Source organism: Lissotriton vulgaris, chromosome 11 (genome assembly GCF_964263255.1).
Source record: "Lissotriton vulgaris chromosome 11, aLisVul1.2, whole genome shotgun sequence".
In the NCBI taxonomy this organism is placed as follows: domain Eukaryota; kingdom Metazoa; phylum Chordata; class Amphibia; order Caudata; family Salamandridae; genus Lissotriton; species Lissotriton vulgaris.
Window position 1 is genome coordinate 154,887,243 of NC_141699.1, and position 26,709 is coordinate 154,913,951.

The 26,709-nt window shown below is 45.0% G+C and overlaps 1 protein-coding gene across 4 annotated transcripts in view; it reads left to right on the plus strand.

The window, feature by feature from the left end:
• The first annotated feature begins 1,045 nt into the window (after window positions 1–1,045).
• CAMKK2 (calcium/calmodulin dependent protein kinase kinase 2) overlaps window positions 1,046–26,709 on the plus strand; it is a 360,738-nt gene continuing 335,074 nt past the window's right edge. For all 4 annotated transcript variants that reach the window (XM_086943001.1, XM_086943002.1, XM_086943004.1 and 1 more), the window contains exon 1: window positions 1,046–1,203. The gene's annotated coding sequence lies outside the window, so the exon portion shown is untranslated. The remainder of the gene's footprint in view (window positions 1,204–26,709) is intronic.

Here is a 26,709-nt window from a genome sequence, read left to right on the forward strand (position 1 = left end):
TCTAAATACCCTGCTCCTCTCTTTAACAGAACCTTTCTTTGATAGTCCTTCTAAAATGCAAAGTAGGATGCAACTATATCAGAACAAATCCAAGACTCGGTGTAATTATTACCATAAAGTTTCTGACACGAATTACAGAGGAGATCTACTTAGAACCTGCATTCCTGGAAATGTAATGAAAGGAGGCAGTAAGTTTTATAGGCCCATTAATGTGGTAAAACATAATAAAGGGAGTGCCGCAGCCCAATATGGCACAGTGTGCCTAAATGTTCTAATGAATCAACTTCACGTTTTTAGATGTGTTCATTCTGAGTGCGACTCGGTTACTTGCTTGTCAGAAACATTGATTTACTGATCCTGTTTGAGGAAAGTTATTGCCTAACCTTCTATTTTCATGTTTGATTCACCTGCTTTGGAAACATCAATGTTTAAAAGTCCTGCAACTCAAAAAGGGAATTTGACTCTATTGCTGAGCGTGTGAGAAATAAACCACCGACCAGAGCTTCTTCTTGGAAAGCCTTTTATGACAGCTAACCTTGTTTGTTTACAGAAGGGAGGTGTGTTATCATTGTCTTTCCACTTCACAGTACAGCATTGTAATGTGTCGTGAATATGTTCAGGTTGTTTTATTATTCCATTCCCTTTCGCCTTACTCCCTGCTCCACTTCCCCTTTTACAGTGTGCATTACGGTAGCGCTTAGAAGGGTGGAGGAGCTTTGTTCGCTCCTTACCGTTATTAGCATTATTAGCATTGAGCGATTCCCATCCGATTGTGAAGACACGTTAAATAAAGTCCTGCTGTTTCCACTTACTTCTCGTTTGGATCTCTCTCATATTTGACAGCCCCCTTCCTCTCTCCCTCCCCCCTCCTCCGTCCCCAGCCCCTTCCTCTTCCATCTCTCCTCCCTGTGATACCTCGAATATAACAGTACTCGGCAGAAGCCAATGGCGGGGCTCGTTACAGCGCTGCACATCTGGGCCATTCAGGGCAGGGCTCTGAGTGGGAGGCAGTGCTTGAGGGGAGGGAGCGCTGCGAGGCAGGGCTGCCAGTGATGAGGCTGTCGCCGCTGACATGTACCTCTGCCGCCCAGGGCTCTGCTGACCGACCGCCGCCGCCAGGGGACCGAGGGCTGCAGGGGACCCGGGGCGCCGCCGTGCGCTGCCGCCGCTCGGACTGCAAGTAGCGCGCCGTTCATTGGACAGGTAGGGTAACTGTCTTTTATTATGCACCCTGCCTCCTATGCGCCCAGCGCCTAACAGGGCTGTAGCTCTGTGCACCAGGAGTGCACACTGCACTTATGCACTCGTCTAATTGTTACCGCACTGGGACATCTGGGTGGTCATTGCACTGACACTTCTGCACACACACCTGGATCACTGACACTCCTGCACACGTATGACCCAGTGCACTAGCTCCTGTGCACACGTGGATGAGCAGGCTCTGTGCATATATCTCCGTGGCTGTTGCACAGGAACCTTTGCACACATCCGAATTGTTATTGCAAGGACACCCGTGCACACACCAGGACGATGTGATTGAAACGCCAATTAGCACATTTGTACACACACCTATATTGTCATTGCAGTGGGGCCACTGCACAATGCTGGGATCGCTGATTGCACTACAGAGTGTGAAACATCGGGGTTACTTGTGAATGCACTGGAATCTTTACACCCATGTGGACCGGCGTTACAAGGACGCCCCTGAATACGTTTATTGAACGTGTGAGTGCCACCGAGCACATCTGGATGGAAGATTCACTGGTATACCCCTTCCTGCATACACCTGGGTTATACACTGGCTTCTATGTACACATCCTGGTCAGTGTCACATTTGCACATACCTGTTTTGTCTGCACAGATTAGGAATGGGTGACTGCACTAGAACCTGTGAGCACACCTGGATCGATTATGCACATCTGGAATGTATTGCACGATGACCTAATCACACACCTGGGCACTACTTATCCGTAGACATTTCGATCACCGACAGCTCTGAACATAGCAAAGATGTCATTGCAGTCGCACACATCTGGATTATTGCCACCTTTGCACAAATCATGAGTGTTGTGTTGTTGCATTGGGACCTCTGCACACACCAGATTTGTTGTTGCGGTGGCACACATCAGATTGGAGGCGTCTCTGTATGCAATTCGAGTATTGAGACGTGTATGCTCATGCGATACTTCCTGACATATGTCGATATTTGGCGCATGTGACTGCAGAGCCGTCTCATGTACCCGCCTGGGAACCTATATACATCTGAATAATGTCGTATCTCTGGTATCTGCGCAAATCTGTATTATGTGATGGAACCTGCACACATCTTTATTGTGTGTCGTTAATGAGATCTGCACATTTTCGTCTGTGTGTAACTGCACGGGTATCTCTCAAGCCTTTCTTGTACGTCTACAATGGCACCAATGCACACTAGCGTTGCTTTATTGCACTGGATCTGCATATATTTGTATTGTGTATCTGCACTGGCACCTGCACCCATCCATGCTGTGTGTCTGCGCTGTCACCTGCACCCATCCCTGCTGTGTGTCTGCGCTGTCACCTATACACATCCTTGCTGTGTGTCTGCTCTGTCACCTGTACGTATACCTTTTGTGTGTCTGCACTGGCACCTGCGCACATCTCTGCTCTGTGTATGCGCACTGCACTCGCACATATTTGTATTATGTATCTGCACTCAAACCTGCACATCTCTGCACTGTGTCTCTGCCCTGGCACCTATACACATCCCTGCTGTGTGTCTGCACTGACACCTGCACCGGGCACAAGTCCTAAAAAAAGAAGTGGGGACGATTAACTATCACAGCGTGACATCACTGCATCACAGGAAGTGACATCACGATCCATGACCTCACAGGAAGTGACATCAAAAGAAGTGGCATCACATCTGAACACTTCACACACATTTCGCAGGTCTATCATGAGTTCATTTGAGCGCGTTATAAGATTTAACAAATTAGATTTTGCGTCTTGGTTATGCCAAAAAAGTGACGCAATCCACTTAATTTTTATATTTATTTTGTAAAATCTCCAGCCACAAAGAAGTTGGCAACGAAGAGTAGTAGTAAATCTATTCTGCCTAATTGGTTGCAACATTTGTTTAAAATATTTTATGGGGTTAGGCACCTGCTGCAGAGATCGTTGTGTGCCCTGTAAATCCCACAGAACAGGGGCAGCAGGTAACGGCGGTGGGGCTGGGTGGGGCTCGACGACGACAGATGTCGTCTGTCGAGTCCCCACCTTCCCCTCCCCGCCCCACCGTTCTTACCTGCGCGGGCCACTCCTGCCAGGGAACAATAATACTGGTAAGATAACATTGGAGGATGTCTCGTTTGCTGGAGTGAGCTGTTTTTTCTATCATCCTAGTTTTAAATCAAAGTAGCATAGAGAGTTAATGTGTCTTGTGCAGATGACAGAATTGTATTTTATGTAGCTAGGTAAGTGAGTTACTGCTTTTAACACAGAGATCCCTTTGTTACTCCCAGTTCATAAATTGTAATCCTTCTAATATAGCACACTGAGCTATGAAGGATATGTGACTCCTACACCTTGTAACCCCCACTGTCTCATGTAACACATATTGTACATTAATGTACACATATATAGGATTTGTTTTCAATGTATGTTATGTACTTGTGATGTAATGCGCTCTGACACCCTGCACTGGGATGGGTAGCGCTATAAAAGAAATAAAACAAAATAGTGGTATTTACATTATTTGTGTAAAGACTGGAACAGACCAACACATTTGACATTCATAGGGGGGGGGGGGGTATGCATATCTTTGAAATACATGGATTGAACAAGGTAAAAAGCATGTTCTCAAGTATTTGTGAAGTGCTAACAACAAGCTGGGTGCCTCCGTTTCCCTTCCTTTCCATTTGCCTCTAGGTGAGGCTCTGATAGCTCCAGTCAGGATAGCGGGACCAAGGCAGGCCTGATGCCCCTTAAGGCCCCCGCTGGCCTCTGAAATATGAAGCCCCTCAACGCCTGTCAGCACGCTGCTGCTCGAAACCCAAAGCTGGCCGCGTGCAGTCGCTGCGGACTGTGCCCAGGTGTCTGAATATTACACCCCAGACACCGGGACAAGTTCAGCATATTTTAGTGAGGCAGACTTCTTGCTGGGTAGAGGGTGTGTACTCGCGTGTACCCCCGACTTGTGTCCTCCACCTGCACACATCTCTACTGTGTCTGCGCTGGCACAGGCACGTATCTGTACTGTATCTCCACCCGTAACCACATACATCTCTGCTGTGTGTCTGCATTGCACCTGTGCACACCTCTGTTATGTGTACTGGCACTGGCAGCAGCACATATCTCTTTTGTGTGTCTGCACAGGCACCCGCCCACATCCCTACTGTGTGTCTGCACAGGCACCTGCACACATCTCTGCTGATTGTTTGCACTGGCACATGCACTATGTGTATTGTGTATCTGCCCTGGGCCCTTATTATATTGTGACGACGGACTGTCACCTGCACATATTCACATTGTGACAAGGCACTGTCACCTGCACATATTAATATTGTGATGATGGACTGTCACCTGCACATATTTATATTGTGACAAGGCACTGTCACCTGCACATATTCATATTGTGACAAGGCACTGTCACCTGCACATATTCATATTGTGACGATGGACTGTCACCTGCACATATTTATTATGTTATAAGGCACTGTCACCTGCACATATTTATACTGTGATTATGGACTGTTGTTATAATGGACTGGCACCTGCACATACTTATATTGTGATAATGGACTGGCACCTGCAAAATATTTATATTGTGACAATGGACTGGCACCTGCACATATTTGTATTGTGACAAGGCACTGTCACCTGCACATATTCATATTGTGACAAGGCACTGTCACCTGCACATATTCATATTGTGACAAGGCACTGTCACCTGCACATATTTATATCGTGATAAGGCACTGTCACCTGCACATATTTATATTGTGACAAGGCACTGTCACCTGCACATATTTATATCGTGATAAGGCACTGTCACCTGCACATATTTGTATTGTGATAAGGCACTGTCACCTGCACATTTTCATATTGTGATAAGGCACTGTCACCTGCACATATTTATATTGTGACAAGGCACTGTCACCTGCACATATTCATATTGTGACAAGGCACTGTCACCTGCACATATTTATATCGTGATAAGGCACTGTCACCTGCACATATTTATATTGTGACAAGGCACTGTCACCTGCACATATTTATATTGTGACAAGGCACTGTCACCTGCACATATTCATATTGTGACAAGGCACTGTCACCTGCACATATTCATATTGTGATAAGGCACTGTCACCTGCACATATTTATATTGTGACAAGGCACTGTCACCTGCACATATTCATATTGTGACAAGGCACTGTCACCTGCACATATTTATATTGTGATAAGGCACTGTCACCTATTGTGACAAGGCACTGTCACCTGCACATATTTATATTGTGACAAGGCACTGTCACCTGCACATATTCATATTGTGACAAGGCACTGTCACCTGCACATATTTATATTGTGATAAGGCACTGTCACCTATTGTGACAAGGCACTGTCACCTGCACATATTTATATTGTAACAAGGCACTGTCACCTGCACATATTTATATTGTGATAAGGCACTGACACCTGGATATATTTATATTATGATAAGGCACTGGCACCTGCACATATTTATATTGTGATGATGGACTGCCACCTGCACATATTTATTATGTTATAAGGCACTGTCCCCTGCACAGATTTATATTGTGACAAGGCACTGTCACCTGCACATATTTATATTGTGATAATGGACTGTGACCTGCACATATTTTTTGTGATAATGGACTGACACCTGCACATATTCATATTGTGATGATGGACTGTCACCTGCACATATTTATTATGTTATAAGGCACTGTCACCTGCACATATTTATTATGTTATAAGGCACTGTCACCTGCACATATTTATATTGTGACAAGGCACTGTCACCTGCACATATTTTTTTTGTGATAATGGACTGACACCTGGACATATTTATATTGTGATAATGGACTGGTACCTGCACATGATTATATTGTGATAATGGACTGGTACCTGCACATATTTATATTGTTATAAGGCACTGTCACCTGCACATATTTATACTGTGATAATGGACTGTTGTTATAATGGACTGGCACCTGCACATATTTATATTGTGATAAGGCACTTCATCTGCGCATATTTATATTGTGACAAGGCACTGTCACCTGCACATATTCATATTGTGATGATGGACTGTCACCTGCACATATTTGTTTTGTGATAATGGACTGGCACCTGCACATATCTATATTGTTATAAGCCACTGTCACCTGCATATATTTATATTGTGATAAGGCACTTCATCTGCGCATATTTATATTGTGACAAGGCACTGTCACCTGCACATATTATTATTGTGATAATAGACTATCACCTGCACATATAAACATTGTGATAAGCCCCTGTCATCTGCACATATTTATGTTGTGATAAGCCACTGTCACCTGCATATATTTATATTGTGACAAGGCACTGTCATCTGCACATATTTATATTGTGACAAGGCACTGTCATCTGCACATATTATTATTGTAATAATGGACTATCACCTGCACGTATAAATATTGGGATAAGCCACTGTCATCTGCACATATGTATATTGTAATAAGGCACTGTCACATGCACATATTTATTATGTTATAAGGCACTGTCACATGCACATATTTATTATGTTATAAGGCACTGTCACCTGCACATATTTATGTTGTGATGATGGACTGGCACCTGCACATATTTATATTGTGATAAGCCACTGTCACCTGCACATATTTATATTGTGATAATGGACTATCACCTGCACATATATATATTATGATAAGGCACTGGCACCTGCACATATTTATATTGTGATAAGGCGCTGTCACCTGCACATATTCACATTGTGACAAGGCACTGTCACCTGCACATATTTATATTGTGATAAGGCGCTGTCACCTGCACATATTTATATTGTGATAATGGACTGTCACCTGCTCATATAAATAATGTGATAAGCCACTGCCACCTGCACATGTTTATGTTGTGATAATGGACTGGCGACTGCACATATTTATATTGTGATAATGGACTGTCACCTGCTCATATAAATATTGTGATAAGCCACTGTCACCTGCACATGTTTATGTTGTGATAATGGACTGGCAACTGCACATATTTATATTGTGATAATGGACCGGCAACTGCACATATTTAAATTGTGATAATGGACTGGCACCTGCACATATTTATATTGTGATAATGGACTGGCACCTGCAAAATATTTATATTGTGATAAGGCACTGTCACCTGCACATATTTATATTGTGATAAGGCCCTGTCACCTGCACATATTTATATTGTGATAAGGCACTGTCACCTGCACACATTTATATTGTGATGATGGACTGCACCTGCACATATTTATATTGTGATAATGGACTGGCATCTGCACAATATTTATATTGTGATGATGGACTGGCACCTGCACATATTTATATTGTGATAATGGACTGGCACCTGCACATATTTATATTGTTATAAGGCACTGTCACCTGCACATATTGATATTGTGATAATGGACTGGCACCTGCACATATTTATATTGTTATAAGGCACTGTCACCTGCACATATTTATATTGTGATGATGGACTGGCACCTGCACATATTTATATTGTTATAAGGCACTGTCACCTGCACATATTTATATTGTGATGATGGACTGTGACCTGCACATACTTATATTGTTATAAGGCACTGTCACCTGCACATATTTATATTGTGATGATGGACTGTCACCTGCACGTATTTATATTGTGATGATGGACTGGCACCTGCACATACTTATATTGTTATAAGGCACTATGACCTGCACATATTTATATTGTGATAATGGACTGGCACCTGCTCATACTTATATTGTGATAATGGACTGGCACCTGCTCATACTTATATTGTGATAATGGACTGGCACCTGCTCATACTTATATTGTGATAATGGACTGGCACCTGCTCATACTTATATTGTGATAATGGACTGGCACCTGCACATACTTATATTGTGATGATGGACTGTCACCTGCACTTATTTATATTGTTATAAGGCACTGTCACCTGCACATATTTATATTGTGCTAATGGACTGGCACCTGCACATATTTATATTGTTATAAGGCACTATGACCTGCACATATTTATATTGTGCTAATGGACTGGCACCTGCACATATTTATATTGTTATAAATGAACTGCCACCTGCACATTTGCGTATTATATAATGGAATATGTACTGTATATCTGCGCTGACAACTGCCCATGTGTGTACTGTGTATCTGCTCTGGTACCTTCACCCACGTGTGTTGTGTGCTTGTGCTGGTACCTGCCATTATCTGCACTGTGTGTCTGCACTTGAACCTGCACGTACTTTTATTGTGATATGACTGACACATATGATACATCTGCACATACCTGTACTGTGGCCTGCCCTGACACATGCATGTATCTTCATTGTGTAATTCACTTGAGCCCCTGCACAAATCAGAGTTGTCTTTATTTTTAACGGAGGTGTTTAGGTTTGTAAATCTCTTGTGACAGAGGCCGGTTATTGGGGCGTTATGTGTGTGTGGGGGACACACATCAGAGGTGTGTTCATGCTTACAGACCTGTATAGGGTTATACATCTTTTGTGCCTAAGAGGCCTGTTGTGGGGCGTTGTGTGTGGGTGGGGGTTGAGGCAAGATGGGCATTGAATGACACCAAAGTACTAGCATCTGTTTGGCGTTGCGTGCTGACGCCGATTCCTTGCAGAAGGTGATGGCGTGGTGGGGGCTGCCTGTCTCTCATCTCGTTCTCTGGAAGTCAGAAAGATTTGCTGATTTAGAAACAGTGTGTGTCCAATTATCAGATGCACGGCTGCGTTGGGTGGAGGAGGGTGTGGGGGGCGCTCTTCTGTGGCTCATATTTCAGGGGGGTGATGGCACCAACAGCCTTGAGAGCAAACTTTAATTTCTTACCCCCTCCCCACCCGTACAAGGGGTCCGCGGAGCCGTTCCAGATTTTGACTTGTTATGTTCTCAGGTGATGAGGACTTGTGTATTTTCTTGCTCTGGTGGGAGGTGTGAGAGCTTCCTGACACTGTCTAAAGCTGACGAGCAGCGCAGTCTACGAGCTCATTGGCCTGTGGTGCCTCCATCATTGAGCGGCGTCAACGGTGTGACTGAGGCTGGAGGTGTAGGGGTCGTCACCGGTGGGCGGGAAGCAGAGCTGCGTAACATCTCTGTAGCAATGGAGTCCAGCAATAGGTTGATGCGTAAAGTCCATCCTGGGAGAATGGCACATCAATGGTAAAAAGAAGAGACAAGGGACAAATCCCACCCCGAAGACCCCCACCACGGTCACATGGAGTCTTAGACGGTGGTAGCTCATCTGGTGACACAGACCTGCCAGGAAGGAGGCCAACCAGTGGTCATCTGAGTCCAACACCATGATGCACCCTCTTACCGCAACCAGTGAAGAATCTGGTGGCCAAGAGCGTTGGCGGTCATGGAGAAATGCAGAGCGATGAGAACTGAGGGGGTTCCTTCATCTACCCACAGCAGAAGAGGTACTCCTACCCGTGGAGGTGCAATTTCTGCCCTTTGACATGCAGCTCATCCCTACTTCTACAAGAATCACCAATAATTGGTCTTCTCAAATGTTGCATCGCTTGATGACGCCTGCTTTGGTTTTGAGATTTGCTGTGACATTGTTCACTGGGTGCCCCTTTAAGGACCGGTTCTCCAGTTGGGGGGTGTGATTTAAGATGTGTTGACGGCATTGGACATTAATGTCGATCCACAGATATTGATGATGGCAGGGCTTATTATTACAAGTTGGTGCATTTGTAGGATTTCTGGCAATGACAAATCCACTATTGTCTGAGATGTTTTGTTTGGTTTGGTTCATTTGTTTCCAAACTTCTTACTGTGTGTCCCTAGTATTTTTAGGAAGTTGTGAAGTAAGGTTGATTATTGAAGCATTTGTTTTCTAGTTAACTATAGTGGAGACAAAGGGTGGAGATATTTCTCTGAAACTCTCCGATTTAATGGTAGTTGGGTCTTTACTTCCTCCAGTGCTCTTCAGGTTCAGTGTTGGTAGGAGTCTGTCCTGCTGCCTGTGTCTAGAACCTCAAGTTCCGTGTCTGCTGCTGGAGTCTGTCCTGCTACCTGTGTCTGGGTCCTAAGGTTCAGTGTCAGTGGGAGTCTGTCCTGCTACCAGTGTCAGGTTCAGTGTTGGTAGGAGTCTGTCCTTCTACCTGTGTATAGTTCCTCAGGTTCAGTGTCAGTTGGAGTCTGTCCTGCTGTCTGTGTCTAGCTCCTAAGGTTTAGTGTCAGTGGGAGTCTGTCCTGTTACCTGTGTCTAGCTCCTCAGGTTCAGTGGTGGTTGGACTTCGCACCAAACGGTGAGCCTGGACTTTGGGGCTGGCTGTGCCTCCAGTCTTGGGGTGCCCGTGGGACCCTCACAAATGTGTGTCTGAGGATGCGGTGTCTGCCTTGAGGTGACTCCACACCGAGGCCAGGTGCCAGGGTGCGGCTGCAGCAGCCTTTAGCTTTCTCCCATCGCCGACTCACAGCTTGTTTTACCTGGCTGTCAGACTGAGTCCTGCACTGTCAGTTACCAGGCAGTGCCCAGGTCATCTCAGTTACACAGGTGGGGCGTGTGTCATTGGCTCAGCCAGTGTGTCATGGGCCCTGGTGCAAAGAAGAAAATGCCCCTCTGTGAAATACAGCAATGATCAGGGTTCAGTGGGCTCTCTACAGCGGTTACTCCTGCACTTCCAAAAGTTCTCAGAGCGCACAACCTCCTGCCACAGCCGGCAGAAGAAATCGGATTGGGAACACACAAAAAAATTACCAGGAAAAGAGACATGCATGCCTAATTCGAGTTGCCAGCATGCCATAAACTATACAAATGCATCTTTATCTCTCACACTCCCTCAACCTTCACTCTGCCAAGGATTGCATCTCATAACACGATAACTGCGCCTCGGTGACCATCACGCAGGACATGGAGACTCGTCCTATATAGGCTTAAAGGAAAGACATCTAGTGGTGGGCGGTGACCCTCAACACTGGAGGGGCGTCGAGGGGACCGAGAGCCAGACACAATGGGGGCCAAATAGATAATAATAAAAAAATATATATGCTGACCCGGATTTCGCTCTCCACTGTGTTTTCTTTTTCTTCTTGGATGCCTTAGAGAAGAGGTGTGGCACAGCGGCCAGGGCGACTGACGCCCGAACACCGGGGCTCACGGTTCAACCCGCGGCGCCAGCAGCAGGTCAGCCTAGCAGCATGTGACTCTGAGCAATAGCTTCCTTAATCTTCCTGACGGCCCCCAGCACCTTGACGCTTTCGGGTAATTGTTTGTGCTTTACAAATACTAGATTTTTTTCTTGGACACCTTCAGTCTACCGCACCTCATGGAGCCTCAGGCAACCCCCTTCTGCAAATCCTAATGCTGTTGTCATGCTGCGGATGAGGTGCATGAGAATAGCGCCAGGATTGGCTTGAGCGGGCTGCCTCGATGCTCCAGCAGGCACACGATGCCTGTGCCTGCTGTTTCATACAGCTGGGTGGAGAGGTTTACACTGCACGTGTCAGGCTGGCCGTCGCTAGACAGCCGGCCAAAGTGACCTGCGCAGTGTAAACTGGTGTAGTGTGCACCACTCCCCTGCTGCCAATCAGCAGCAATGCCTGCCCCTTTTCAAACCCTGCTGGGGCTGGGAGCAGTGAAAAATAAAACGGCATTTAATTCACGTTTTATTTGACACTTGTGCTGAACTGGCATTAGGGGACAACGCTTCTCAGCCATACTTAGGGGGAAGAGGCTGCCGCTCTTGACACTTCCAATGCTGCCTGTATAGATAAGCACTTCATCGCCTCATCTAGGCATAGTAAACACTATATAAATGCCTTAATACATTACAAGTTATGGTTAACTGATTCATAGTTAGCAATATTCTTACACACACTCATCTTCCCTCCCCAACTACTGTGTTACGGACTTCCAAGAATTACTCTGTCTCACAATGTACAGTGCTACGACACTCGTAAACTCGGATAAAGTGCTTCATGAGTAGAAATAAATACTGAAACCAGTGGAGAAGTTTAAGAAAAATAAAGAGAATGAAAGGAAGGCTGTGCTGAAAAGGGGCTGCTGCCAACTGATACATTTATAAATAAGGCAAGAAAATGGATGTCTTTAATATAGAACCGTTTATGTAATTTCAAGAAAATCAAACACTGCTCAGAAGTGCCATGAAGTCAATGGATCGAGCCAATTTAACTTCTTCATGAGTATCTCTCTCTGATTTATTGAAATGGCTGCTTCTCTCCTCTGAATAAAACAAGAACACGCCACACTTTAGCCATTCAAAAGCAGAACCTACCTCCCATTGCTGCGTTTTCCTGCCCTGGTTGTAATGGCGATGTGGCCACCTTGTCTTCCCTCTTGCTTGTCAACCTGGTAGATACAAATAATATTACCAGTTTCAAATGGTCCAGCTTCTGCATATTGTTTTCGAAAATCTAATGAACTGGTTTGCTGAAAATGTAATTTGTATTTTGGAATTGTCTGCTTTCTGTTTGGTACTTGTTGGTGAAACCACTTAACCAGTAGAAATACCACTGTATGTCTTTTAAAGGTCATTTATAGTTCATTGTGCAGAAACGCACATGCCACAACTGGATCTAGTTAAAAACATGAGTAACTGGTCAGCTGGCGTTTCCTGCAGGTGCATCACCTCTGTGCTCAGGTTTTGGCAGATACTGTTGTGCTTAAGGTGGTGGGTACCGGTCACAGTAGTCTTAACACAGCAAGTTATAAGCAGGTGTCTCTGGGGGGATTTACACCTTCACCTCCCAGGTACCTCGTTTCCCAGCAGTGAAGACGAGAAAGCGCAGAGCGCATTAATTCCAGGGTCTTCAGCCTACCCTCAGGGATTCCTTAGGGCACGTGCAAATGAGGGGGTGGCCTAGGGCTCCAGCCTTTAGCCCTCCCCCCTCCCGTTCAAAGTGACCAGCCGCCTGCTGCTGTCTGTGGTGTGTGCATGTTTGTGAGAAGCTCGCATAGGCGTCCATTCTATATGAAATTACAAATATATAGCTGTTCGTTAAAAAGTCGACTTTTGCCCTAGCGTGATAATGCAAAGCCTCACTTCTTGAACCAAAATTGTCACAGGTTTATTTTCTTTTGCATTTATTCCTATGGGAGTTTTGAAAGTGGATTAGTTGCCTTCTCACATGATTTGTTGCAACCCTGTGCATGCCAAACTCTTTACACCGAGGGCTAGCACTGCTGTCACATGCCTGGGCCTGTGAGATCTGTATTACCACTTGACAGCTTTGTTGTCAGATGCCGGAACCTAGAAGAGGCCTCCCTTCTTGCTACGCCACTCCCTGAGGTCAGAAGCCGGAGCTTGTTCAGTCTGTGATCATCCCTCAGGGGTAGCTCTACAGTCAGAGACTGGCGCTTGTACGGTCTGTGATCCCTGAGGGGTAGCTCTAGAGTCAGAGGCCTGAGTCTGTACAGTCTGTGATCATCCCTGAGGGGTAGCTCTACAGTCAGAGACTTTAGCTTGTACAGTCTGTGATCCCTGAGGATTAGCTTTGCTGTGAGATGATTGAGCATATAATATTTCAGTAACCTGAGTGACAGCACTGTTGTCATAAGCCAGAGCGTGCGAGCTGGTTGTAACCTAGGGAGCAGCTTAACTGGCTGAAGCCTAAGCGTGTGTAACCCAATGGACATTTTGTTTGTATGAGACCTTTCCTTGCCGTCCAGAGCCCGAGATATTTGGGTAACATGGGATAGCTTTGGGGTTGGATGTCCGAACCTGTGCAATCTTTGTAACTCGATGGACAGCTCCGAGGCTCTAGTTCATCAATTTTCTTTTGCTAAAAAGCCTCATGCCTGAGTCGGTAAGATAGGTAACATTATGGGCATCTGTGATATCTGTATAACTTGAGGGAAGGCGCTTCTGTATGAAACCTTACAGTGTGCCGTTTTTTTGGTCTCACCTAGGCAGCGCTTGCGCTGTCTCTTGGAGACATGCTGTAGTCAGGTATGGACTTTAAGCTCTACCCATTTTCCACCCATCTTTTCAATTGTCTCCTGTTACTGTCCTTTGCAAATGGTGGCTTTAGATACCTCAATAGGCTTAGTAGTTCCTTCTTAGTACCTCCCTTTCCCCTGTAATAACATCCCATGATGACTGCCCCTGTTACATGTGTTGTTACTCTACATGTTTTAATTACAGCCTGTGAGCACTATTTTCTCAAAGCACTTTTTTGGAGGCAGGACATGCTGTCCCCCGTTTTTTCTTTTTGTTTAACCAGCGCGGTACACCGCAGCTGCATTCATGGCAGCTGTGCCTTTATTTTCTAATTTGCGGCTCGCCGAACTCGTCTGCACGCTTTTTTCCAATTTCTTTACTTTTGGTACAACTGCGGAATGCCACGCTTTGGCTTTAAACATCTTAAGCTAAAGCGAGGGTGCTGGGATTGCTTCAAAAGTCAATCAATAGAAAAAAAAATAAGGCTGCATACATTTATTTGTCTTTTTATTGACTTTTGAAGCAAGAGTGGAGTGGCGTGGAGTGGAATAGAGCGGCGTGTAGAGGAGTGTGGCTCAATGGTTAAAGCGGCAGACCCTGATGCAGAGTTCTGGCCAGGGACCAGGGTCCAATTCCCGCCTCGGCGGGGTCTCGGGCTCAATTTCCTCACACCTGTTAATCCTCGCCTCGGTGCCTATTCTAATCACGGGCCCCACGCTGCAACTCTGGGCAATAGCTTGCTTAGCCTCCACACCGGCCCCAACAGCGCTAAGGATGCCTGGCTTCACCCAGGGAGTGCCCAGGAGTGGACACTTCACAGGGAAAGCCAGGAGGGGTTCCACAGCGGTATGAGTATCAGCACCAGGAAGCCGAATAGGCAACACCGCAAGGTGACCGTCTGGAGGCAGTGCGCTCTATAAGTACCATGACATTTACATTTACATGTACAGTGGAGTGGTATAGAGTGGTCTGGTGTAGAGTACATTGGCATCAGAGTGTTGCAAAGTATAGTGGTGTAGTGGCGTAGAGTGCAGCAGCATAGAATTCAGTGGCGTATAATGAAGAATGAACTGGCGTAGATTAGAGTGTTGCAAAGTAGAGTGTAGTGGTGTAGAGTGGAGTGGCATAGCGTGCAGTGGTGCAGAATAGAGTGGAGTGGCATAGCGTGCAGTGGTGCAGAGTAGAGTAGAGTGGCATAGAGTGCAGTGATGTAGAGTGGTGTAGAGTAGAGTGGTGTAGAATAGAATACAATGCCGTAGAGTGGAGTGTTGTAGAGTGCAGTGGTGTAAAGTGGAATGATGCCGTGTACATTGGCAATGAGTGCAGCGCCGCAGAGTGCATTGGCATAGAATGCAGTAGTGCAAAGTTAATTGCCGTAGGTTCAGTGGCGCAGAGAGCAGTGTTGCAGAGTAGAATGGCACAGAGAGCAGCAGCGTACAGTACATTGGCATAGATTTCAGCGAGAGTAGAGTAGAGTGGCAGAGAATTCAGTGGTGTAGAGTGCAGTAGAATAGAGTGCAGTGATACAGAGTAGAGCGGCGTAGATTGCATTGGCGTATAGTGCAGTAGTGCAGAATAGAGTGGCGGAGAGTTTATTGGCAGAGAGTACAATTTTGCAGAGTACAGTCTCACATAGTACAGTGGTGTAGAGTGGCGTAAAGTAAAGTGGCATATAAAGCATGGCGTACAATATAGTGGTGCACAGCAGAGTGCAGTGGTTTAAAGTGCAGTGATGTGGAATGCAGTTGTTTAGAGTAGAGTGGCGTAGAGTGCGGTGGTATAGAGTGTAGTAGTTAGAATAGAGTGGCAGAGAGTGCAGTTTTGCAGAGTACAGTGTCGTACAAGTGGTGTAGAGTGGAGTAGAGTACAGTGGTGCACAGTAGAGTGCAGTGGCATAGAGTGCAGTGGTTTAAAGTGCAGTGGTGTGGAATGCAGTTGTTTAGAGTAGAGTGGCGTAGAGTGCGGTGACATAGAGTGGAGAGGCGCAGAGTGGAGTAGAGTGACGTTGAAAAGAGTGGCGTAGAGTGCAGTGGTATAGCGTGAAGTGGTACAGAGTAGAGTACATTGGCATAGAGTGTATTGACATAGAGTGCAGCAGTGTAGAGTGCAGGTTGCAGAGTGGTTTATAGTGGAGTGATGTAGAGTGGGGATGTGCAGAGTAACATGGAATGGACTAGACCTGAACGGAATAGAGTAGAGTGGTGCTGAGTAGAGGAGTGTGTTGGCATAGAGTAGAGGGGTGCAGAGAAAAGTAGAGAGGTGGAGAGTGAAGTGGCATTGAGTGGAGTCGTGCAGACTGGAGTATAGTGCAGTGGCCCAGAGTACAGTGGCGTGGACTGGTGGAAAGTGGAGCAGTTCAGAGTAGAGTGATTGGAGTGGAGTGGCGTAGAGTCGAGAATGCATGGTGTGGTAGCACGCTGCCATTACAGACAACATATTTTTAATTGAAATGATGATTACATTTGCACAGACATACAGTTTTACTAATAAAATTATACATTGCACAATTTATAATGTATAATAATATAGCATCACCTCTTGTATTGATTTGTTTTAATCACATTAAAGTATTTGTTTCTAACACACTTCAGAATTTTCTTTTGTAACTTGCTTTTTATTGGTAACATTGCATCACATCATAACTTATACATTCGTCAAATACATGTCGTGTGGGATCCAGTATTCTCAAACAATGGTTCTTCCCATGTCATTTAAACATCAGCTATACTGATCCAGTGAATTTCCATATATCGCAGTGTACTTTAACACACTTCAGAATTAACAAAATATCTGCTTCATTTGTGCGTTCCTAATTGTATTTTCCGAAATACTTGCATAGTTCCTTTACATGCTGTTGTGTGCTAGAAAAGGCCCTTACTTGCACCCATTATCCAGCAAGACTGTCACATAAATCCTCTCACTTTGAAGTCAGAGAAAGAAAAGTAAACACCAAGCTCCATGGAAGACAGACCCTGACTTTTGACCTCTGTCTAAAAATGCACAGAAAATGTGACAAGATAAGAACACGGTTTACAGGCCTATTTACAGAAAGGCCCAATCATGGAAGAATACAAGGGGAGCAGCTGTGAAAAGGCTTTGCTCCTTGGGAGGGACGAACTCACACTGGAGTGAACAAATACAAAAACAAGCATTAAAAATTCAATAGGTCTCACCTTTAACTAAGTTAAAGTAATTTGCTTTGCTATACAATACCATTATTAAAGCAAATGGCTTTAACTTAATCAAAGGCGAGACCTATTGCATTTTCAATGCTTGTTTTGTGTCCATTTGAGCCTCCTTGGAAGCCATGAGACAAAACAAACACCCCTTGCTCGCACCACTGCCAGTCTGATCTGCCCCCATGGGCATAAACCGGTGTAGAGGTGACCTGGTTCACCCAGGCACTAATCGCTGAAACTTTACTTTGTCAGTTTAGAAGTTCCAAGTGTGTAAGATACGACAAAAATAGTTATTTAGACCAGAAAATTAGCTTGGCACTGAAGGAACAGGTAGAGAAATGTGCTGCTTCAATGGTTCCTAACGTTGTCTATAAAGCCCTTTATCATAACTTTTTATATGCAGTTATTTTAACTCAAGTAAAGTTTGTACTCATTTTAACAACATTTAACAGATTAAAAGGCAGACTTTGTGGAGATTTGAATCTGTAACCTGCGGTTCTCGTCATTGAGTACTTAGCTCACTGAGCTACCTAATTCAGTAGTCCAGGCTGTTTCCTTTAGAGAGCCCCTATGGGATCCAGGTGTAGGAGCCACTTACATTCATTAAGAGGGTTCTTTTGCTTGCTGCCTGTTTCCAGTTACAGCCTGCAGATCTTATTTGTGATTTGTGTTTAAATGTGTGCTCACGCGACAAAGTTGTAAGCCTTATTGATTTGTTTTTGCAGTCTGAAGTTTTTTACACATCATTGTATGTCTTTGATGTGATTTGCCGACTTTGAGACACGCCCATGCCCCCAGGCATGTATCTCCTGGCCCGGCTCTCTGCAGACAGTTCACAGGTGCTCCTTTGTCTCCCAACAATACCCCCAGAAGGAGCTCCCGTGGGCACCTTTGTCTCTAAACAATAGCCCCAGTAGGAGCCCCCGTGGGAATATAGTTGTCTGACGGCGGGGCTCTGCGGCCGCGCTTCCGACCACAAGATGGAAATGTGAGCACGTATCGGGTGATGTCACTTGGTGAGGTGCCCCCCATCCATGTCTTGAGTGGTGCAGACGGGTGAGGCGTGGGGGTCTGGACCTGTGGGCTACTGTGGGGACAGTGTGCAGGTCCGCGCAGGGGATCGGGCGACAGCAGTTTAAAGCATCTATTACATATACAGGGCATAAGCCTTAACAACAGAAGAAAACATGCGCCGCTGTCGGGATACTGGAGGAGTAGGGAACTGGCAGGAAGGCGGCTCTTTGATGTGTGAAGCAAGCTTGTGAGGAGGAGGGGGCGAGGAGGAGGGGGATGAGGCTGTCGCCAGTGTGAAAAATATAGTGCGTCCGTTTCTCCCGCCGCGAGTAAAGCATCCAGTCCCCGCGTGCAGATCTTCTGTCCTGTACGTCCACGTGCACATCCGGAATTCGTATCAAATCCAAAAGGCCCTCGCATGGCGAGAGAAGCACATGCACGCTGCTAAGGCCAGGCGAGACCTAAAAACGAGTCAGCAAATAGAAAAGCTAGAAGATGTGAGTTACAAACTACAAAGCCAATGGCAAGCTATGGGCTCAGTGCATTCCATGGGAAGCTTTCCAAATGCCCTCAAGATGTCTTTAGCAAACCAGACAGCTGTGCTGCCTGGCAGGCTTCGACCTAAAATGGATAGAAGTTACTGCTGAATAGTGAGGTTGTCTTAGCAGGGATCAACCTTAAACACAAAACAACTCCAGAGTACTTCATCACTGGTCATTAATCCTCACATTTACACACCCAACTGATACACCTTCTGCAAGGAAAGTCTGGCCCTGGCAGACCCACCCTGAAAGAGTAAGATGAGAATATCACTTAAGTTCAGAACCTAGAGATTGGAAGGGCCACCCCCATCCCCAGTCCTTTTGGTTGCAGTCTCAGATCGGCTGTCAGAATGCTGGGAAATGTAGTTTCGGTTGTATAGCTTCTAGCATTGTAGAACTAGAAATAATGAGCAAGTGTTTGTTTCTGGGTACATGAGCTACCGCATTACTATCTTAGGAATGCTGGAAAGTGTAGTTTCTGGACGTTCTGCTTCCAGCATTGTGCCATCATGACTCTTGAAAATGAAGTTATTTTTATCCCGCCTTTCAAAATAGCATAACTTGAATGTATTGCAGTGGCGGCTGGCATGACTCGCAGGTGAGGGTTGCGGGGGAGGGAGCGCAGGGGATTCACAGGGGCGGAGTTGCGCAATAAAAATAAATATTTACACTTACTATGCCGCCGGGTCCCGTGTCTCAGCTCCTGCTCCCCTCGTTGTCGTGTGGACTCGAGGAACAGGAAGCCACAAAGAACAGCCAGGCATTGCAGCGTTGTGAATGGTAAGCACCCACGCTCCTCTGACCAATCACAAAACTGCAATGCAGCGTTGTGATTGACTTTGAGCGTCCTGGTTTGACGCTCAACCAGGGAATGGGGGCCTGGGCATGTTCTGAAGAGAACACTCCCTCGTGACCACAATTATTTATACATAAGAATTAAACACAGAAACCCAATGTGAGCGCCAGGGCTAATATATAAACTCAATAAGAAGATACTGCCAACATCACTGAAAAATATACCATTTTTATTTTCATTTCATTTTGTAAAATACTTTTTCATAATTTATATAGATCCATAAATATTGTAGCAGATATTAAATTTCAACATAATTGAATCACAAATCAACATAAATAAGAAACACAATATATATGATCAAATCATAGAAACCCGGGAAGAGTGAACCGAAAACATCACAACAACTCATTCAAACTCGACTCACACATATCCAAACACACATTCACATTCATAATATAACTGGGGAATACAATTACAGAATGACAAAGTAACTGGGATGACCAAAGACAAAAACGGCACAATGGCAGGATGTTATAAAGGCCGTGGTCGACGCGTTTCGGTGGCTGTACGCTGATAGAATGCCACCTTCATCAGGACCTGCTAGATATACTGCCCCAGATCAAGGGGGACAACAAGCCACTCCACCCGGGAAAGATAAAATCATACACTCCAGTCATGAGTATAAGCACCTTCCTAATAGGTACCGATATACATCTTTAAAGGATAAATACCAGGTTTACAAAGCCGTCCTCTGCTCAATATGAGCACTAATATCATCATCTGCGGTGGTTAAACCATGTAGATCATTTGTAGAGGAAAAATAATCCGGAATTCAGAGGCTTCAATTCCAGAATCTCACACATTTACTTTCTTTGCTTCTATAAGATGTTCACGACATAGGAACAATCTGATAGGAGAGTACTGTCGCAACGCCCCCAGTCGGGCTTCCAAACTTCAAAGCGCTATGATCAATCCATAAGTCCTTCTCCTTCTTAGTTTTCCAACATTTACTATATTTCAATATGTAGGAAGCAGCGAACAGTGCTGTCATCAAGCTTGCCTTTAGACCATAACTTCAAGTCTTCTAAGATTGCCGCATCCAACGTTCGCGCAAGTGCTCGAGAGGGCATGTTCTCCATGCAGGCTGTAATTCAGCCTGCATGGGGAACGGGGAAAGTGTGTATGGCTGGTTTGGGTGGCCCGAGAGGCACCGACCAAACAGTCATTGTGCACTTAGGAGTGGCCAAACCTCACCTCCCCTGCCCTGCTCCGACAGCAGAGCAGCCCCGCCCGCTTCAAATAAAACATAAAATGATAATAACTCAAAGTTATTATCATTTTATATCTCCTTTACTTTGCACTTCTCAAAAGCAGTGGGGCGACGCTCCTCCGCCATAGCGGAGGAGCCGCCACTGAATTGTATTGCCTTTTGGCAGCAGTCATGGATCTTGGCATGTACACTTAAAAACCTTTGCTTGACAATGGCATATTACGTGCATTGCATGTGAAGATGGTTTGCTGTCTGCATCCCTCTCACCAGGCGCAAGATGTATGCTAAGAGCTTCTGATTCCCTAAATTCAGAGGTTATCCAGAGTACTACCAGAGTAACTCATGCCTTTTCTTGATAAGGTCTTTATGAATCGAGCCCAATAACTCACAGCTACCCATAGAAAAGTTATGAATAGGGGCTATTAACTCATACCTAACCACTGCAAAATCTTTATAAATCTCGCCCAATAACTCACACCTACTCATAGCAAAGTCTGTATGAATAGGGCTAATAACTCATACCTACCGATAACAGAATCCTTATCAATCGGGCCTAGTAACTCATACTAATTCATGGGAAAGTCTTTATGAAGCTGGGTCCATAACTCACTCTTACTCGGAGCAAAGTCTTCATGAATCCGGAGTGTAACTGACACCTACAGTGACCTACTCGTGGCAACATTTTCATGAATCAGACCTAATACTTCATACCTACTCATAGCAAAGTCTTCATGAATCCGGCCTTATCCTTTTTTCAAGCATTTCCCCGTGTTTGATGGCTGATGCCAACTGGAAATGATGCTCTCTCTTGATTTAATGTGACAGATTAGCCCCTGCTCAAGGGGCAACAGTGCACTTTGAGAATGGAAAGGCAAATGCTCAACTAAGTATATACTGCAGGTGCAAGGGCCGTAGCTTCTCCACCTCCCAGATGTTGTGTACAGTGAGGTCCAAAAGGAGGTATTTTTAGCTCTATTATCTGTATTCAGTCGCTCAACACACATAGCCCTGGGCCTCTTTATGTAGCTCTTTGTTTGAGCAGTAATAAAGTGATGAAGGAACAATAGTACATTTCAAAGGGTGGGATCTACCAGGTGTGCGTGGGGGAGGAGGAGAGGCCTTCCAGGGCCTGTGGGAGGAGGAGAGGCCTGGGGGTGGTGATGCTCAGAGGGGCGTGTTCCAGAGTAGCATGAGCAGATGGAAGCAAACATAGTGGGTAAAGAGGGGGCGTTGGTAGGGGCACGTGATTAGACCCAGGTGTAGGCATATCAGACCAGATCAGGTGCATCCAGGCAGTGGCATAGCATGGGTGCCCTGGAGTCGAGTGAAAGCCAGGAAAATGTGCTCTTATTCAGAGCAAAAGACAGCTATAATTGAGACGCTAGGTTCCCCTACAGCACCTGGTGCTTCTGCACCTGCTGCACTATTGACCGCTCCCCCTATGCATTCATGGTGGAAAATAGCAGGGCTCCACCTGGCAGCTGACATCTTGAGATCTCTGGCAAGGCAGAGGTTCTATGGGTGAGAAGAGGTGCTACTGATATTGTGACTTGGGTCTTCATATTGGGTGGAGGCCACATGGTGCCACCTGGCATGTGTGTGCCAGGTCCACAAAGGAAGTGCCCCGGCCTTCATTTTCTGACCATCAGCAGGCAAGCCGGGCACGAATAAGAATAAATGGCCTTTGGCCTCCAATTATTCTAAGATTACACCAACACTGATTACGCTGTAAAGCTGATTACTGCAGCCCAGCTCTCTTTCAGACAGGGATCGCTGCCCAGGACTAACAAGGTCCAATCCCGCCTTTTTAATCAGGGGATTATACCACCTCCCCTTCAGCAGAAACAGCCTAATGACATTACAAGCTTTGGCAGGGAAATTGGATCTAAAGGGTTTATCCTGATTCCCTTTCGTTAGGATATTTCACGTTATTTATATATTTTGTGAAACACGGAGTCACCACACCTCCACACAAGACATTTACCATGAAATGCATCGCCGAAGCCGTGCACTCAATTCCAAAATATATATCCATGGTGATAGAACCATCAAACCTCCCTTTAGTAGCGAAATTTAACACAACAGTTTGAGACTGATACAAAGTCAAGACTTTGGTTTCTTGTGATATCAACAAGGTAGACTCTTGCAAAGGTTCTCAGAGGCTGACCTATCCCTGCTGAAGGGCAAGCATTGCATCTTAATTGTGGACCAAGAGTGAGTTCTCACGTTGTCTTGAGATGGCGGGCGCAGAAATTGAATCGAAGATGCTCTACAGAACCTCTAAGTTGTCCTCACAGCCAACACATGGCAACTCTACCAATCTGCAAACTTCAGTTTCAGAGCCATGTAGAAATGAGGACCCCTCTGTGTTCAACTCAACTCCAGGCCAAACATCTCCAACACCCCTTGCACACCATCCAGCTCAGCACGTGAGCAGAAGATGCCACCAGGGACCATGAAGCCCGCCTTGAGACAAGATAAAAACAGGATTTTTCAATGTCCATCAAGGGGATGCTAATTCACAAGATGGCGCATGTAAGGACCCGGCAGCCAGTGTGAACCATGTATGACTAACGTGTGTGATAGTGTGTTAAGGGTATATATGTTGTATCAAAAGAAACTAAGTCCTTGCTCGTAGGTGAACTTTGACATCCAAAGCAGGAACGGACACCGTTTCAAGTGCAAGTAAATAGTGCTTGATTCCAATTCAATTCAGCTCCAATGTGTCAGGCTAATGCCGTTTATCCATGGCGCGTTTCGACCGCAGAAACACGGTCTTGATCACATACAATACTACACTGCGTATATATATTTTCAATGCTACTGGCTGTCCACCAGTTTTAACTTCCGTGGCCCTTGGAGTGGGTAGCCCGTAACTTCTTACAGTTCATAATTTGTTAAAAAAAAAAGTTAAAAAAAGTAAGTACAGGGGCAAAAAGCTTTTTTTAAGAACCCACCACCATCACTCCCTCATTCCAGGGTAGCAGAGTACCAGGGCTACCTGATCTTGATTCCACCTTTTGCCTCTTTCGCATGTGGCCATCTCTATATCCCACTCTTTTCCGTGTTCTTTTGCATTCCTGCTTTCTACCTTTATCACTATTTTCCTAAATTTTTCTTCCTCCTTCGCTCTCCCTTTTCTGATTTTTATTCTGTTTTCCTCAGGGTCAAAGTCTGATGATGAAAAAAGTACCCCATTTCCAAACAAGCATTGGCAAAGCCAAACCGTCTTCCTCTGAAAGGTATTAGCTGACATTTTTACATTGCCATTGCTTGTTGCTGATGCGGATCATCTGACAAAAGAAGCCAAAATTGGCATCTCTAGCGTCATCAGGCATGCACACATACATCTCATGATGCTGCACTGGTCTTTCAATTTTTTTTTTACTGTTTTTAGATGGCAGATGCACATCTTGGAGGGCAAAATTAAACATAATTATGCAAAACACATAATAAAGAATTGAGGTGCCAATTAACAACAGGTACTCCACAAAAGAAAAAACAATGTTTCAGGGAGTGGCAGGATGTAATGGAGAAGCTGAGGGAGGGACACAAAAGGTGATCAGGATGTGGCGGATGGGAAAGCACCAGATACGTTGGAGACAGCAACACAAAGAATGAAGGTGGGCAGCATGTTAAGGGGTGCAGGGTTTAGAGCAAGAAAAGGCATGCATTTCCATGGAGTGCTGAAATAAAAATAAAAATACAGTTCCCTGATGTCAGCTGCGGAAGGATACACGTCATCAATCAAAAGGATAGTAAAGAAGCAATGCTCCAGGTGAGGAACAAACTGAAGGACACTAAGGAAAACCCTCAAAGCAAATGAGATTGACAAGAAAGCCAACAAATGATGAGCACTGGCCTGCCCCCAAGCTGACTGTTTGTATTGGGGTTGTACGCAATAGCTTTTTCAACACCAGACAGCTAAAAGGTGTCTGTAGGCGAGACCTAAAAAGGAGTTTTGTTACAAACCATCTAAAATAGCTGCCAGCAACTGAGCACATCTAGCCTTTGCTTTGAAATTATAAAAATAATGCGGCCGCCCTTCAAAGATGTAAGGATGGATCTTCACTCATTGCAATAGGAAAGGGTTTTCTTGCACCGAGAACAGTTACTGTATGACGCAGGCTCCCTGGAGGTACTGCCCACATACATTTAACAGTGGGAATTTGGTGATACTGGGTTGTATACATCGGTAGGCATTAAGTCACTTCTAAGAATATTGATAAAGGGTGGTCCAAGAACTATCCAGAGCATTATATTTACAGAGAGGGTATTTTTTCCTTTATAGCATAATACTTGCTATAAATACACATGCTCTTTTTTGCCTTCTACTGGTTTGCACTAGCAAGGAGCCCCCATTCTGGTCATTAAAATGGCAATTAAAAGGGAATCTGCACTCGATGTACCTTTCTGTGCTTTCACCTCGACTGGCTCTGCAACTGTGCATCAATGTCACATGCTGTACCTTTTTAATTAGATGCCTGCAATTTTACATGGCGTGAAATGTGGAAAGTATGCCAACTTTATAAATCTTTATAAAGTGAAGGGCCATAAATGGATAAAGCAATTTGTCCTTATGTCCTTGTTTAATACTCATATTTAAAGTAGGGTTTTCGTAGGTTGGTCTTCCACTGTCTTTGAGATTTCATTTCACAATGACAAGATGGTTCTGTAATCAAGCTTACGCTGTCATCCTTTCGAGGGCGATAAATGTAGTATTACACTGATTAACAGTGACATATTGTTTACAGTTATAATAGTTTCTGTTTGGCCACTATGTTTTAGCCATTTTGTAAAATGTTTTATTAATTTTGCACGTTATTGGTTTTATGTGGAACCGTGCTGGGTAGCTCTGTGTGGTAATAAATCAGAGAAGGTGTACCATTGTTCTCTGGTTTTGCTATGATCAGCTCTCTGGGGCTAGAAATGGGGGGCGTCGTGCCAGGTCCAGGCTCAAGGGGTTGCTCCGTAAGTGACTTAGGGCCAGATGTAGGTAAATCCGATTTACTGACTCTTAAATACCGAGTCATACCGATTCGGTATTTAAAAGTCGGTAAATTGGAAGGAGGCAGATGTAGGTAAAAAATTACCGAATCTGTAAGAGTCGGTATTTACCGATTCTGTAAATACCGAATCTGTATTTCCCATTGATTCCTATGGGCCTTGAAGCCCATAGGAATCAATGGGAAATACAGATTCGGTATTTACAGAATCGGTAAATACCGAATCCTGCAAGGGTGCAGGGGGTGTCACTTTGACACCCTCTAGCACCCCAATTCTGGACTTGTGTGCCATGTGGCACACAGACATGCCCTAAGGGCATGTCTGTGTGTCACATTGCTCAGGTGTGCATGCACAGATGTGCATGCACATCTGAATTCGGTATTTTACCACCCAATAGGATTAGGTGGTAAAATACCGATTTTTAAGGGCCTGTGGCACTCTTAGGAGTGCCACCTACATGTGGTTTTTCCGAATCGGTAAATATACCGATTCGGTATTTTACCGATTCTGTAAATTTACCGATTCGGTAACTTTACAGAATCGGTAAAATATAGGCCCCCTACATCTGGAAACCTAATACCGGTCGGTAACGGCCGAATTCGGCCGTTACCGACCGGTATTAGGGCTCCTACATCTGGCCCATAATGACTTCACTTCCCTTCACTAATGTGCGGATCATGTGTTGCACTGTAATCATATACAATACCAGATG